The sequence below is a fragment of the Mus caroli genome, chromosome 9, assembly GCF_900094665.2.
Source record: "Mus caroli chromosome 9, CAROLI_EIJ_v1.1, whole genome shotgun sequence".
Lineage (NCBI taxonomy): Eukaryota > Metazoa > Chordata > Mammalia > Rodentia > Muridae > Mus > Mus caroli.
In genome coordinates, this window is record NC_034578.1 from 13,544,918 (window position 1) to 13,562,101 (window position 17,184).

The 17,184-nt window shown below is 37.7% G+C and overlaps 1 non-coding gene across 1 annotated transcript; it reads left to right on the forward strand.

Moving 5' to 3' along the window:
• Positions 1–15,885: 15,885 nt before the first annotated feature.
• Positions 15,886–16,049, forward strand: LOC115031996. Its single transcript, XR_003837647.1, has one exon. It is a non-coding gene; the product is annotated as a U1 spliceosomal RNA (small nuclear RNA).
• Positions 16,050–17,184: the final 1,135 nt, after the last annotated feature.

Here is a 17,184-nt window from a genome sequence, read left to right on the forward strand (position 1 = left end):
AAAAAAAAAAAAGAATCAAATGAACTTAATAGACATCTATAGAAAATTTCACCCAAACATAAAAGAATATACCTTCTTCTAGGACCTCATGGATTCTTCTCCAAAATTGAACATATAGATGGTTTCTAAGCAAGCATCAACAGGTACAAGAAAATTGAAATAAAACCTTGTATCTTATCAAACCACCATTGATCAAAGATGAACTTAAACAACAAAAGAAATACAGGAAAGCATATATACTCTTAGAAATTGAACAACTTTCTACTAAATGATCTCTGGATCAGGGAAGAAATAAAGAAAGAAATTAAAGACTTCCTATAAGTTAATGAAAAGGAAAGCATAACATAATCAAATTCATGGGACACAATGAAAGCTGCCCTAAGAGGAAAGTTCATAGCACCAATTGCCTCCATATAGAAATTAGAAACTTCTCATGTCAGAAATTTTAAAAGTACACCTGAAAACTCTAGGAAAAAAGAAGAAGCAAGCAAACTAAAGAGGAATGTAATATAGAAAATAAAATCAAAATCTAGGCTGAAATCAATAAGTTAGAAATAAAGAAAACAATACAAAGAATCAACCAAATCAAGAGCTGGTTCTTTGAGAAAATCAACTAGATAGACAAACTCTTTGCCAAACTAACTAAAAGGCACAGAAACAGTATCCATATAAACAAAATCAAAAAATGAAAAGGGAGACATAAGAACAGACACAGGAAATTCAAAGAATCACTAGGTCCTTAAAAGCCTGTACTCCACAAAACTGAAAAATCTTAATGAAATAGATGGATGATTTTTGAGACAGGTACGGCTTACCAAATTTGTTTGTTTGTTTATTTGTTTCTGTTTTTCAAGACAGGGTTTCTCTGTGTAGCTTTGCCTGTCCTGGAACTGACTCTGTAGACCTGGCTGGCCTTGAACTCAGAAATTTGCCTGCCTCTGCCTCCCAAGTGCTGGGATTAAAGGCATGTGCCACCACACCCGGCCCTTACCAAATTTAAATAATGATCAGGTAAACTTTTTAAAGAGCCCTAAATACCCTAAGGAAATAGAAACAGTCATTAAAATCTGCCAAACAAAATGAACCCAGGGCCAGATAGTTTTAGTACATAATTCTACCAGATTTTCAAAGATGAACTGATACTAAAACTCCTCAAACTATTCACAATATATAAACCCAAATAACACTATCAAACTAATTCTATAAAGGTAGAATCACTCTGATATCTAAACCATGCAAAGAGTTAACAACAAAGAAAGAGAATTGTGGATCAATTTCTCTTATGAACATTGAATAAAATAAAATACTTGCAAACCAAATCCAAGAACACATCAAAAACATCATCCAACATAATCAAGGAGGCTTCATCCTTGGGATGCAATGATGGTTCAGTATTTATAAAGCCATCAGTGCAATACAATATATAAATAAGCTGAAAGAAAAAACTCACATGGTCATCTCACTAGATACTGAAAACATCTTTTGACAAAATACAATACCTCTTCCAGTAAAAGAGTTAGAGAGGTACATATGTAAGCACAATCAAAGCAAAATGTAGCAAGCCAATAGCCAATATCAAATTAAATGGAGAGAAACTTAACATAATTCCATTAAAATCAGGGACAAAACAAGGCTGTCCAATCTCTCATGATCTATTATTGCTAGAGCAATAAGAAAACTAGAGGAGATCAAGAGGGCACACATTGGAAAGGAAGAAGTCAAAAACTTTTGTGGATGATATGATATATAAGCTACTGCAAAAATTCTGCCAGAGAAATCCTACAGCTGATAAATACCTTAAACCAAAAGGATGGATACAAAATTAATTCAAAAAATCAGTAGTCCTCTTTTATACAAAATAAAAATGGGCTATGAAAGAAATTGGGTAAACAACATCCTTTACAATAGCTATGAATAATGTAAAATATCTTAGTGTAAATCTAACTGAGCAAGTGAAAGATCTGTATGACAAGAATCTTAACCCCTGAAGAAAGAAATTGAGAAAGATGTTTGAAGATGCAAAGATCTTCCATGCTCATTAACCTATAGGATTAACAGTGAAAATGGTCAACTTACCACAACAAATTTACAGATGTGATGCAATTTCCACCAAAATTCCAACACAATTATTTATAGACCTTGACAGAGCAATTCTCAACTTCATATGGAAAAACAAAACAAAAACAACAAAACAAGGATAGATTAAAAAAAAAATCCTGAACAGTAAGAGAACTTCTGGAGGTATCATCATCCCTGACTTTAAGATGTACTACAGGTATTGGTACAGAAACAAAGAATTTTACTAATAGAACAGAATTGAGGATTCTGAAATAAGCCAACATACATATGGACATTTGTTTTGTTTTGTTGTTTTTTGGGTTTTTTTGTTTGTTTTTTTTTGTTTGTTTTCTTTTGTTTTGTTTTGTTTTTGACAAGGAAGGCAAAACCATACAGTGGAAATAAAGAAAATCACCCATAAAACTTTTGACTGAAAACTTATCCTATCTACAGTAGTAGGGAGGAGAGAGGGGATGAAGCATAGTCTGTGGGAATGGCTAAGCAATCACAGGCCCAGCAAGAGACCCATCTCATGGGCAAGCATCAGTCTCTGACACTATTAATGACACTCGGTTATGCTTGAAGACAGGAGTCTAACATAACTATCTTCTGAGAGTCCACCTAACAGCTGTCTCAGACAGATGCAGAAAACTACAGCCAATCTCTGCATGGAGCTTGGGAACATTTATGGAAGAGTTAGAGGAAGGATTGAGGGTATAGCAACTCCTTAGAAAAATCAAGAGATTTAACTGATCTAGAGAGTTGGGGCGGGGGGGGGTGGGGGGGCTCAGAGACTGAACCACTAACCAAAGAGCATTACAAGGAATGGATCTAGCCGCCACTCACCAACACATGTAGCAGATTTGCAGCTCGGTTTTTGCATGAGTCCTGAACAACTGTGGGTGCGGTGTCCTTAAAATGGTTTCCTGTCTCTTAAATACATTATTCTAGTTGGGCTGCCTTGCTAGGCCTCAGACAGAGAGGATGCTTCTAGCCCTGTATAAACTTGATGTTCCAGAGTGGGGTGATAGCCAATGGGGCTCTCCACTATCTCAGAAGAGGTGAGGAGGGTTTGGATGAGAGACTGGGGTGGGACTTGGATTGGTGATTGGGATGTAAAGTGAAAAATAAATAAATGAATAAATAAATAAATAAAATGGAAAAACATCAAACAGGAAAAAAAAGTCACTTCCCATTCTTTCAGTAGTAGGAACAGGCACTACAACATTTTAAAGGACATCCAAGTGTTGTGGGGAAAAAATGCCCACCCTGGTCCAAAGGGGACAAGAAGAGGGATAACATCAGATATTAAAGATCAAAATTTGTTTACCAAACCTCACTCCCCAGCCCTACACACACACACACACACACACACACACACACACACCTGCTATAAGACATAGTTTCTCTGTGTAGTCCTGGCTATTCTGGAACTTACTTTGTAGACCAGACTGGTCTTGAACTCACAGGCATCCTCCTGCCCTTTTCTCCCAAGTACTGGGATTAAAGGCATGTGCTAGTCCAATCTGACTGCCAATGAAGGCCTTGAGTTCATAGTCTGTGCTCTCAAAGAAATCTGTAATCGCCCTTGTTTGTGTTACCACCAAAGGCCATGTGGATGGCCAGTCTGCACTGCTACCTGAAGCCATGCTGGTGTCAATGAACTAGACTGCTGCCAGTGACCATATTAGTGTCTGCGACCCATGCCTTGGAGGCCACGCTGATTCCAGGACCTGTGATATTGCCAAGGATGATGGTGATGTCCATGGTCTGGTCTGTCATCACAAACTGTAGAAGTCAATGATCCACTGACTATAAATGACAAGGAAGCTATTCTTGCAGTGGCATTAATGACTGTAGACCCAGAGTTGATACAGAGACACACACAAGGCTTCTGTGACACCCACACTCCTTAAACAATTATGCCCTAGTGAGGAAACAATTGAAGAACATTATTAAAAATTGTGATAAGAATGGTAAAGTGTAGCTCCCCACAATTGATCACTTCTGACAGGGGTGCAGATGGGGAAAGCCTCATCTTTCTTTAAGGAGATGACTATAGGTGTTTGACCATGCTTCTGTTAGTATATGGGCAAAACAAATTGGACTTGTGGGTTTTTTTGGGGGGGGTGGGGCGGGAGGTTATAAGGGTCAGAGGGCAAACCACCTGGAAGGACTAGAAAGTGAGTGTGATTGGGTGCAATATGTGAATTTCCCAAATAATCAAATAAAATATCATGTTGAAAAAAAAAAAAAAAAGAAAGTAACAAGGTCACTGACGTGTGAGGCTAATAGGAGGTCATAGTAGAATGAGATGGAAATTTAGTCACTCATAGCATGGGCCCATATAAAGTGAAGATTTGTAATAACTGCATACAGAAAGAGCAAATCCCAGTGACAGACTCAGAAATGGCAGTGACACACCAGACAGCAAACAGTACCTGTCACCTCCAGAAGCTAGTAAGGAACAAGAGAGAACACAGAGGCATCTCATTCAGAGTTCCAGCCTCCAATAATGTAAGAAAATAAGAGAAAAAGCCTTTCTTTTTTATCTTGTTCATTATTTAATATATTATACAGAGATTGATTTATTTTATTAAACATACATATGCAGTACACATAAAGGATATATATATATATATATATGTAAATATAAATATATATTGTAGTACATAGAACATAGGAACTAATTAAATATATCAGTATAGATATAATAAAAAATTTGAAGATATTTTCACCAAAACACTTTTACTGTGGTAATCAATATAAATCATATTTCATAATGGTTATTTTCTCCTTTTTATATTTGCAACTTTCTTTTTTGTGAAATTATTTGACCTTGTACATTTTAAATTGTTACGTCAATTTTTTGTTTGTTTGTTTTTGTTTTTTTTGGTATTCTGTTTGTCTGTTTGCTTTTTCAAGACAGGGTTTCTCTGTATAGCCCTGGCTGTCCTGGAACTCACTTTGTAGACTTTAACCCCCTCTACCCACTCAGCCTGAAACCTGTTTGCTCAGGTTTCACTGTTTGCATGGGGTGGAGCCTGTCGCTCAATCGTTCTGCCACGCCCACTGCTGGAGCTTGCTGCCTTGCTGTTCTGGAGCCATACACCCTGCAACTAGATCCCAGGATTATTTGGTGGGAATTAACCCTTTCCCCCTGCTTCATAGCTCGGTGCACGAATTAGTAAAATTGAGCTTTGAACAGAACACGATTGTCTTAGCTCTGTTCTTTCTTCCATCCATCCGTCTAGTGTCTAGTCTAGTTCCTTTCTTTCAGCTGGAGCTGCCATCTCACTCATACCGTTCCTCGCTAGCTGCTGGTGGGCCCACAACAGTAGATCATGCTGGCCTTGAACTCAGAAATCCGCCTGCCTCTGCCGAGTGCTGGGATTAAAGGTGTGCGCCACCATGCCCGGCTCTTAATTTTATTTTATTTTTTATAAGTCTTTCCGTGAAATTGATTTACATCATTTTTCTTCCCACTTTTCTCCCTCTAGCTTCTCCAAGCTGCCCTCCATTTAACCCCTCCAATGCTCCTAACTTTGAAATGTTTACACATACATACACACACACATACACACACACACATAAACATACACACACACACACACACACATACACACACACACACACACACACACAAACACACACACTGGGTCAGCCCAGTTCTGTTGGTGGTCTGTACATGATTTCAAGGATGACCACTTTGCATTGGACAATCAATAGCAGAGCTCATTCCTTGGTAGGGCTAATTATCTCTCTCCCAGGAGCCATTAATTGCCTATAATTCTCTCTCTAGAGGTGGGACTGCAAAATTTCTCACTCCCAAATTGATAATGCCATTTTACGACCACACTTATGCAGACATAAAATTAAACCAATACTGTTCCATAGTAGACTTTCTGGCGTTCTGGATCTTACAATCTTTGTCATCTGTTTTTGTTGTTTTATTATTGCTGTTGTGTTTTCTTTTTATTGAAACATGATTCTTTTCATAAAATATACCTGATTACAGTTTCCCCTTCCTTCACTCCCAATTCCTTCTCACCTCTCCTCACATCTGAATCCATTTCATTTCTCTCATTAGAATAGAATAGTCTTCTAGGAGATAACAATAAAATAAAACAAAATAAAATGGAATAAGATAAATGAAGAATCACATAGAAGTTGGACAAGGAAAACCAAGAGAAGGAAAAAACCCAGGAGAAGGCACAAGAATCAGAGTTGCATTCCTTCACACATTCAGGAGTTTCATAAAATTAGTAAACTAAAAGATATAATGTATGTGCAGAGGACCTGGTGCAGACCTGTGTAGGCTCTGTGTGTGTTGCTACAGTCTCTGAGTTCATATTAGCTTTGCTCATTTGATTGAAAGGGACTTGTTCTTCTGGTGTCCTTCATCTCCGCTTCCTTTCACACTCTTTCCGCTTCCCTTTCCCAGGTAGTCTTGAGGTCTGAGTGACTGCATTTAATGGAGACATCCCATTTAGAGCTGACACAACATTATTTTGTGCTGCCTAGTTTGTTGAGATTGTTGTAGGAAGTCACTTTAGACCTTGTCATCTAAACTGAGATGTGAAATATAATGAGTAAGTTCAAAAACATCTTTTTTTTTTCAAATATGAAGCAGTTTATTAAAAATAGAAGGAACCAAGCATTGGTGTGGCCGGGGCCAGAGTAGCACATTCTTTTTTTTTTAATTTTTAATATTTTTATTACATATTTTCCTCAGTTACATTTCCAATGCTATCCCAAAAGTCCCCCATAGCGCCCCCCACTTCCCTACCCACCCATTCCCATTCTTTTGGACCTGGCATTCCCCTATATAGGGGCATATAAAGTTTGCAAGTCCAATGGGCCTCTCTTTCCAGTGATGGCCGAATAGGCCATCTTTCGATACATATGCAGCTAGAGACAAGAGCTCCGGGGTACTGGTTAGTACATCATGTTGTTCCAACAATAGGGTTGCAGATCCCTTTAGCTCCTTGGGTATTTTCTCTAGCTTCTCCATTGGGAGCCCTGTGATACATCCAATAGCTGACTGTGAACATCCACTCCTGTGTTTGCTAGGCCCCGGCATCGTCTCACAAGAGACAGCTATATTTGGGTCCTTTCAGCAAAATCTTGCTAGTGTATGCAATGGTGTCAGCGTTTAGAAGCTGATTATGGGATGGATCCCTGGATATGGCAGTCTCTAAATGGTCCATCCTTTCATCACAGCTACGAACTTTGTCTCTGTAACTCCTTCCCTGGGTGTTTTGTTCCCAATTCTAAGAAGGGGCACAGTGTCTACACTTTGGTCTTCGTTCTTCTTGAGTTTCATGCGTTTATCAAATTGTATCTTATATCTTGGGTATCCTAAGTTTTGGGCTAATATCCACTTATCAGTGAATACATATTGTGTGAGTTCCTTTGTGATTGTGTTACCTCACTCAAGATGAGAACATGGCAGTATCAAGGAAAAAAAGTCCAAAGAAAAATATATCTACATGTTTTCATATATGTAGAATTTATATAGACTGTATTTTGATGCAAATAGTCATGATTAAACTTTTATCTTTCTGGTAAATTTTCAGAGCCTACAGATGCTATAAAGCCTACAAATTCCCCAGAGTTTGGGTTTGGTTGTTTCCTATGTATGTGTTTGTGTGAGTGTTTTTCTGTCTGCCTGTCTGAATGACTTTAAAAGTTAGGGAGACAACCTTCAAACATGGTGATATACATTAGTGTGTAATATTAAAAAAAAAATGGGTAAGGAGCAGATTTCTTCAGCAGGAACAAACGCCATGCTTTAAGTGAGGAGGAACAGATGTGAGGAACTCTAGACACAATGATGCAATAACTGGAGTACTTCAGTCTAAGAAATAGAATACAGGGTGTTGGGTCCTGGCTTCTTCCACAGGCTCAGACTCAAAGCATTTGAAGTGGTGACAATATGAAAATACAACCAGGCTTTGATGGGACAGGGTATTTTAATTTACTGTGAGTAGGTCAGTGAGTGTGTCCTGGAGCAGCAGACTGCCATGCTGTACTGTGATACTGGGCACTGCTAAGGATAACGAAGCTGTCAGTTCAGCTACTGCCCCTCATGACTGTGTCCTGTAGGGAGATAATCACAAGCTACATAAAAGTCCATCGAATTAGTAACTCATTCCCAGTGCTCCACATTAGTAAGTCGCTGAAACTGACCTGAGTCAATAGCTTTTCCAAACCCCTTCTTCCCTTTAGCTTTAGAGCTTAAGGATTATGTTCTACAGAGTTAATGGATGCCATTTCAGCTTCAGCAATTAAATACCCAAACTGAGGTCTCTCCTAAGGAATTGAGAATTACTCAGTTCTAGTAAATGAATTTACCCTTGGGCCTTTGTACCCCAGGCCTTCTGAATATATCACACTGACAAATAGTAAGTTCTCATCTTCCTTGGCATTCAAAGCTCAAAAAATAATCTGATATTCCTAGAAAAAAATAAGTTCAAAGAGCAAAATACCAAGACTTTTAGAAAATAAAGACATTTCTCACTGTCATCCTAATTTAAGAACATGATAAGAAGCATATGGGAGAATCAAGATAGTATGGATAAATACATTAAATAATTTTACATACTGTGTATTTTATAGGTAGGCTGGGAAGGCAGTTTAAGACATACAAATGTGGCAAATTCTAATTTTGTTTTTAAAATTTAGAAATCAACTCGTAAATAATTTTAAATAAGTGATTTAAAATAGGACATAATATAAAATCTGTGATACTAACAGGTCTAAATAAGTGATATATTATACATTATGTACTATATACTTATATACTATATTTAGACAACCTTAACACTCACAGAGAAATTATGATACTGTAGATACAACCTGTTTTTATCTGTGCTGATTAGGCTTATAGGAACCAGAGTGGTTGAGGATACTGCACGAAAATAGTCTAAAGAATCAGCTAAGCAGGACTCATAGGTGGTCACAGAGACTGAAGTCACAACCACAGAGTGTGCTGTACCAGGCCCTAAGCATACATGTAGTGGTTATTTTCCTTGGGGTTTTTGTTGGACTCTTAACAATGAGAATGGGGTATCTAACTCTTTTGCCTGCTAGTAGGACTTTTCCTCCCCTTGGGTTGCTTTTATCAGACTTGAAATGAGGGTATTATTGATATGATATGCCTAGTCTTATTACACCTTGTTATGCTGTGTTTGGTTGCTCTCACTGAGAGGCCTGGTCTTTTCTTAAGGGATACAGTGAAGCAGTGGATCTGAGGAAGAGAGCAGTTGGGGAGGCTTGTAGTAGGGGAGGACAGGGGACTGAAGCTGGAATATATTGTATAGGAGAATATATAAATAAAAATTTTTAAAGTTGAAGAAATTAATAAAGAAAGCAAAAGGAAGGTGTTTCTTCCAGCCCACAGCTCCAACTGCAATTGCTGATTGGCATACCACTCCCCAACCCCACAACTCTGCCTGACTCCCAGGAGACCTGCTCCAACCTAAAACACACAGATGAGACACCCCTGTGTCAATACTCCCACATGTGGGACCCCAGCATCTGAGCTCTGCCTTGCCCTAAGAGACATCCTCTTCATTACAGTATACAACTCCACCTGAAATTGAAGATCTGTACTGCACACTGTACCTCAAAATTTTGCCTATCATTTGGGAGATATGCGGCAATCCAGGACAACCAGTCCAAGAGGCTTATTACTTTGAGGGACTATCAGGCCAGTCAAATCCAGAGACAACAATATAACAAATGGAAGAAGGCAAGCACAAGAAGATAATCAACAAGAGTCAGTGAAATGTGGCACCAACAGAACTCAGCTAACATAATACAGCAAGCCCTGGATATCTGAATACACCTAAGGTGCAAATCTGTGATCTTAAATCACATCTTATTGAAAACAATGGGTCATTTAAAGAGGATATAAAAAAAATCCCTTAAAACATACAGGTAAACACAACCAAAAAGGACTTTTAAAATATAACAAGTAAATCTTTTAAAGAAATTCAGAAAAATGCATTCAGACTGGTAAAGAAAATAAGTAAAATAGTCTATGTTCTAAAGACTGAAATAGAAACAATAAGAAAAACATAAATGGAGGCAACCATGAAGATGGAAACCTAGGAAAGAGTACAAGTACTACAGACACAACCATCATGAATAGAATTCAAGAAATGTAAGAGAAAATGTTTCCTCAGAAGATCATGTAGGAAAAAAACTGATACATCTGTCAAAGAAAATGCCAAATACAAAGTTCCTAACTCAAAATATCCAGGAAATTTGGAACAGTACAAAAAATCTAAACCTAAGAATAATAGAAGAGAGAGAAGATACCCATTTCAAAGGGCCAGAAAACATCTTCAAAAAATCATATAAAGAAAAATTCCCTATCCTAAAGAAAGAGATGGCTATAAACATACAAGAAACTTAAAGAACATCATATAGATTGAACTAGAAAAGAAAATTCTCCTAACACATGATAATCAAAACACATGATAATACAAAACCAGGAGAGAATACTAAAAGTTGCAAGGAATAAAAGGTTAAGTAGCATGTAAAGACAGATATATCATAATTATACCTGACATCTCAACAGAGACTCTAAGAGTCAGAACATCCTGGACAAATGTCCTTGCAGACTCTAAGAGAACAAAGATGCCAGCTCTGACTAACATATCCTGCAAAATTATCAATCACTATATATTGAGAAACCAAAATACTCCATGGAAAATCCAAATTTAAACAATATCTTTCCATCACCCTAGCCCTATGGAAGATACTAAAAGGAAAATTCTAACACAAGGAGAGTAACTACACCCATGAAAACACAAGAAATTAATCATCTCACAGCAAAATCAAAGGAAGAGAATCACACTCACACAGTGCCACTACTAAAATCAAAATAAAAGGAACTAACAATCATTGGTCATTAATATCTCCCAACATCAATGAACTCTATACCCCGACAAAAGGACACAGGCTAACAGACTGGATACATAAACAGGATCCATTGTTTTCCTCTATAAGAGATATAGACCTCTGCAACAGATAATTACTATATCAGAATAAAGGGCTGGAAAAGATATTCTAAGCCAATGAACCAAGAAATAAGTTTTAGTAGCCTTTCTAATATCTGATAAAATAGACTTTCAACCAAATAATCAAATAATCAATAATCAAAAGAGATAGGGAAGGCTACTTCATACTCATAAGAAGAAAATTCTACCATGATGGCATCTCAATTCTAAACATCTATGCCCCAAATGCAAAGGCACCCTCATTTGTAAAAGAAACTTCAGTTAAGTACAATGGGAAAAGGAAGACGTCTTCTTCTCTGCCTGATTTCACTTATTTGTCAACATGTAAGTTGAAACCTACTTCTTCAGGATTCTAGTTTATACAGAAGACAAGTTGAACTACCTAGTCTCATTAGACTGAGAAACTATTAAATTCTTGAATTTCCCATTCAAAGCTGCTCATTGTTGGGTTAGTAGTACTGAAGACTGTAATTATTTCCAAGAATTTCTCTTAGTATATAGAGATATTCCATAAGTTCTATAACTGTAGAGAATAATTATGAATCAAGTGGATATCAGATATCGACAGAACATTTCATCCCAAAGCAAAAGAATTTACCTTCTTCTCAGGACCTCACATAACCTTTTCAAAATGGACCACATAATCAGGCACAGAACAATCCTCAACAGAAACCAAAATATTGAAGTAACCATTTGCATTTTTTCAGATCGACATGAATTAAGGCTGGGCTTCAAGAAAAACAAAGACAACATAAAGCCCACATATTCATGGAAAATAAACAACTCTCTACTCAAAGATCAGTTGGTCAGTGAAGAAATAAGTAAAGAAGTTAATTCAAGCCTGGTCCCTCTGAGACTATTCTGCGCAGGTCAGCTCATGGACTGCAGAGGGTGAGCTAGCAGAGTGCAGAAACAACACAGCTTCTGGGACATGCAGAAGTGACAGAGCTTCTGGGACAGACCCCCATTTCTGGCTCCAGACATCCGGGCACCTTCCCCGCGAGAGGAGAAGTGACAAAGTGGGAGGGCTCTGAACACCAGAGCAGATGAGGGAGCCATCTTGTGTCCTGGGTCCCTCAGAGACCAGTCTATATAGGTTAGCACCCAGACTGTAGAGGCAACCCATCTTCTGGGACAGAGCCTGTTTCATACTCATCAAAGGTAAAATCTACCAAGATGAACTCTCAATTCTGAATATCTATGCTCCAAATACAAGGGCAGCCACCTTCATTAAAGAAACTTTAGTAAAATTCAAAGTAAAACACATGGCACCTCAAACAATAATAGTGGGAGACTTCAACACCCCACTCTCACCAATGGACAGATCCTAGAAACAGAAACTAAACAGAGACACATGGACACTAACAGAAGTTATGAAACAAATGGATTTAGTAGATATCTACAGAACATTTTATCCTCAAAAAAATATGGATATACCTGCTTCTCATCACCACATGTTACCTTCTCCAAAATTGACCATATAATCGGTCACAAAACAGGACTCAACAGATACAAAAATATTAAAATTATCCCATGCATCCTACCAGATCACCACAGACTAAGGCTGATCTTCAATAACAACATATATAATAGAAAGCCAACATTCATGTGGAAACTGAACTATACTCAATGATTCCTTGGACAAGGATGAAATAAAGAAAGAAATTAAAGACTTTTTAGAGTTTAATGAAAATGAAGCCATAACATACCCAAACTTATGGGACACAATGAAAGAAGTCCTAAGAGGACAACTTATAGCCCTGAGTGCCTCCAAAAAGAAACTAGAAAGAGTATACACTAGCAGCCTGACAGCACACCTAGAAGCTCTAGAACAAAGCGAAGCAAATTCACCCAAGAGGAGTAGACAGCAGGAAATAATCAAACTCAGGGCTGAAATCAACCAAGCAGAAACAAAAAGAACTATTCAAAGAATCAACCAAACCAGGAGCTGATTCTTTGAGAAAATCAACAAGCTAGATAAACACTTAGCCAGAGTAACTAGAGGGCACAGGGACATTATCCTAATTAACAAAATCAGGAATAAAAAAGCAGACATAACAACAGAAACTGAGGAAATCCAAATCACCATCGGATCCTTCTACAAAAGGTATACTCAACAAAACTAAAAACCCTGATGAAATAGACAACTTCCTAGACAGAAACCAGGTACCAAAGTTAAATCAGGATCAGATTATTGATCAAAACAGTCCTATTTCCCCTAGAGAAATAGAAGCAGGCATCAATAGTCTCCCAACCAAAAAAAAAAAAAAAAAAAAAAACAAAAAAAAAAAAAAAAAAAAAAAAAAAAAAAAAAAAAAAAAAAAAGGGGGGGGGGGGCTAGGACAAGATGGGTTTAGTGCAGCATTCTATCAGACCTTCAAAGAAGAATTCAAACTGTCCTCAAACTATTCCACAAAATAGAAACAGAAGGTATTCTACCCAATTCATTCTATGAAGTCACAGTTACTCTGATACCTAAACCACACAAAGATACAACAAAGAAAGAGAACTTCAGACCAATTTCCCTTATGAATATCGTGCAAAAATACTAAATAAAATCCTCACAAACCGAATCCAAGAACATATCAAAACGATCATCCATCATGACCAAGTAGGCTTCATCCCAGGGATGAAGGGGTGGTTTAATATATGGAAATCCATCAATGTAATACACTATATAAGCAAACTCAAAGACAAAAAACATATGATGCTGAGAAAGCATTTGACAAAATCCAACACCCTTTCATGATAAAAGTCTTAGAAAGATAGGGAATTCAAGGCCCATAACTAAACATAATAAAAGCAATCTACAGCAAACCAGAAGCCAACATCAAAGTAAATGGAGAGAATCTCGAAGCAATTCCACTAAAATCAGGGATTAGACAAGGCTGCCCACTTTCTCTCTAACTATTCAATATAGTACTTGAAGTCCTAGCCAGATTAATTCGATAACAAAAGGAGTTCAAGGGGATACAAATTGGAAAGTAAGAAGTCAAATTATCACTATTTGTAGATGATATGATAGTATATATAACTGACCCTAAAAATTCCACCAGAAACTCCTAAGCCTTATAAACTGTTTCAGTGCAGTAGTGGGGATATAAAATTAACTCACACAAATCAGTGGCCTTTCTCAACACAAAGGACTATCAGTATGAGAAATAAATTACGGAAACAATATCCTTCACAATAGTAACAAGTAATATAAAATACCTTGGTGTGACTCTAACTAAGGAAGTGAATGATCTGTATGAAGAGAAGTTCAAGTCTCTGAAGAAAGAAATTGAAGATCTCAGAAGATGGGAAGATCTCCCACGCTACTGGATTGGCAGAACTAATGTTGTCAAAATGGCTATCCTGCTGAAAGCAATCTACAGATTCAATGCAAAACCCATCAAAATTCCAACTCATTTTTTCACTGAGTTAGAAAGGGAAACTTGGAAATTTATCTGGAATAATAAAAAACTTAGGATAGCAAAAACTATTCTAAACAATAAAAGAACGTATGGTGGAATTACCACACCTGACTTTAAGCTGTATTACAGAGCTATAGTGATTAAAAACTGCATGGTACTGGTACAGCAACCAACAGGTAGATCAATGGAATAAAATTGAAGACCCAGAATCATTGACAAGGGAGCTAAAACTATAGAGTGGAAAAATGGCAGCATTTTCAACAAATTGTGGTGGCACAACTGGCAGTTATCATGTAGAAGAATGTGAATTGATCCATTCTTATCTCCTTGTACAAAGCTCAATTCTAAGTGGATCATAGAACTCCACATAAAACCAGAGAGACTGAAATTTATAGAGGAGAAAGTGGGGAAAAGCCTCGAAGATATGAACACTGGGGAAAAATTCCTAAACAGAACATCAATGGCTTGTGCTGTAAGACCAAAAATTGACAAATGGGACCTCATGAAATTGCAAAGCTTCTGTCAATAAGATAAAAAGGCCATCAACAGATTGGGAAAGGATTTTTACTAATCCTAAATCTAATAGGGGAATAATATCCAATATATACAAAGATCTCAAAATGCTGGACTCCAGAAATACAAATAACCCCATGAAAAAGTGGTGTGCAGAGCTAAACAAAAAATTCTCAAGTGAGGAATAGCAAAGGGCTGAGAAGCATCTGAAAAAATGTTCAACATCCTTAATCATCAGGGAAATGCAAATCAAAACAACCTTGAGATTACACCTCACTCCAGTCAGAATTGGTAAGATCAAAAATTCAGGTGACAGCAGATGCTGGAGAGGATATGGAGAAAGAGGAACAGTACTCCACTGCTGGTGGGATTGCAAGCTTGTACAATCACTCTGGAAATCAGTCTGGCAGTGCCTCAGAAAATTGGACATAGTACTACTGGANGATCCAGNAATACCTCTCCTGGGCATAAACCCAGAAGATGTTCCAACTGGTAAGAAGGACACATGCTCCACTATGTTCATAGCAGCCTTATTTATAATAGCCAGAAGCTGGAAAGAACCCAGATGCCCCTCAACAGAGGAATGGATACAGAAAATGTGGTACATTTACACAATGGAGTACTACTCAGCTATTAAAAACAATGAATTTATGAAATTCTTGGTCAAATGGATGTATCTGGAGGATATCATCCTTAGTGAGATAACCTAATCACAAAAGATGTCACTTGATATGCACTCACTGATAAGTGGATATTAGCACAGAAACTTAGAATACCCAAGATAAAATTTGCAAAACACAAGAAAATCAAGAAGAAGGAAGACCAAAGTGTGGATACTTCATTCCTCCTTAGAATAGGGAACAAAAATACTTACCTGGCAGGGGAGATACCATGATCACGAAGGTGGTTTTCCCAGGGCGAGGCTTATCCATTGCACTCCGGATGTGCTGACCCCTGCGATTTCCCCAAATGCGGGAAACTCGACTGCATAATTTGTGGTAGTGGGGGACTGCGTTCGCGCTCTCCCCTTAAAAAAAAAAAAAAAAAAAAAAATAGGGAACAAAACACCCATGGAAGGAGTTACAGAGACAAAGTTTGGAGCTAAGAGGAAAGAATGGACCATCCAGAGACTACCCCACCCGGGGATCCATCCCATAATCAGCCACCAAACCCAGACACTATTGCATATGCCAGCAAGACTTTGCTCAAAGGACCCTGATATAGCTGTGTTGTGTAAGGCTATGCCAGTGCCTGGCAAATACAGAAGTAGATGCTCACAGTCATCTATAGGATGGAACACAGGGCCCCCAATGGAAAAGCTAAGGAAAGTACTCAAGGAGCTGAAGGGTTCTTCAACCCTATAGGTAGAACAACAATATGAACTAACCAGTACTCCCAGAGCTCGTGGCTCTAGCTGCATATGTAGCAGAAGATGGCCTAGTAGGCCATCAATGGGAAGAGAGACCCCTTGGTCTTGCAAACTTTATATGCCCCAGTAGAGTAGAACACCAGGGCCAAGAAGTAGGAGTGGGTACATAGGGAAGCAGGGTGGGGTGGGGGTATAGGGAACTTTTGGGATACCATTTGAATTGCAAATAAAGAAAATATCTAATTTTAAAAAGGCATAAAAAAAGAAAAAATAAGAAGTTAATTCTTTGAAAATGAAGGCCCAACAATCTAAAACATATGGGACATACTATCAACTTAACAGCACACCTGAAAACTCTAGAACTAAAGAAACAAGCACATCTCACCCAAGAGGAACAGACTGTGGGACACTGTCAAACTCAGGGTTGAAATCAACCAATTAGAAACAAAGAAAACAATAAAATGAAATAACAAAACCAAGAGCCAGGTCTTTGAGAAAATCAAGGAGATAGACACACTCTTTGCTGAGCTAATTAAAAGGCACAAAGAGTCTATTCAAATTAGCAAAATCAGATTTGAAATAATAGACATAACAACATAAACTAAGAAAATTTAAAAAAATCATTATGACTTACTTCAAAAGTCTTAACTCCACAAAACTGGAAAATCTAAATGAAATGGATGATTTTTCAGACAAATACCAGTCACCAAAGTTAAATCAAGATCAAGTAAACTATCTAAACAGTCCCATAACCCCTAAGGAAATAAAAGTTGTGATTAAGGGTTTCCCAACTAAA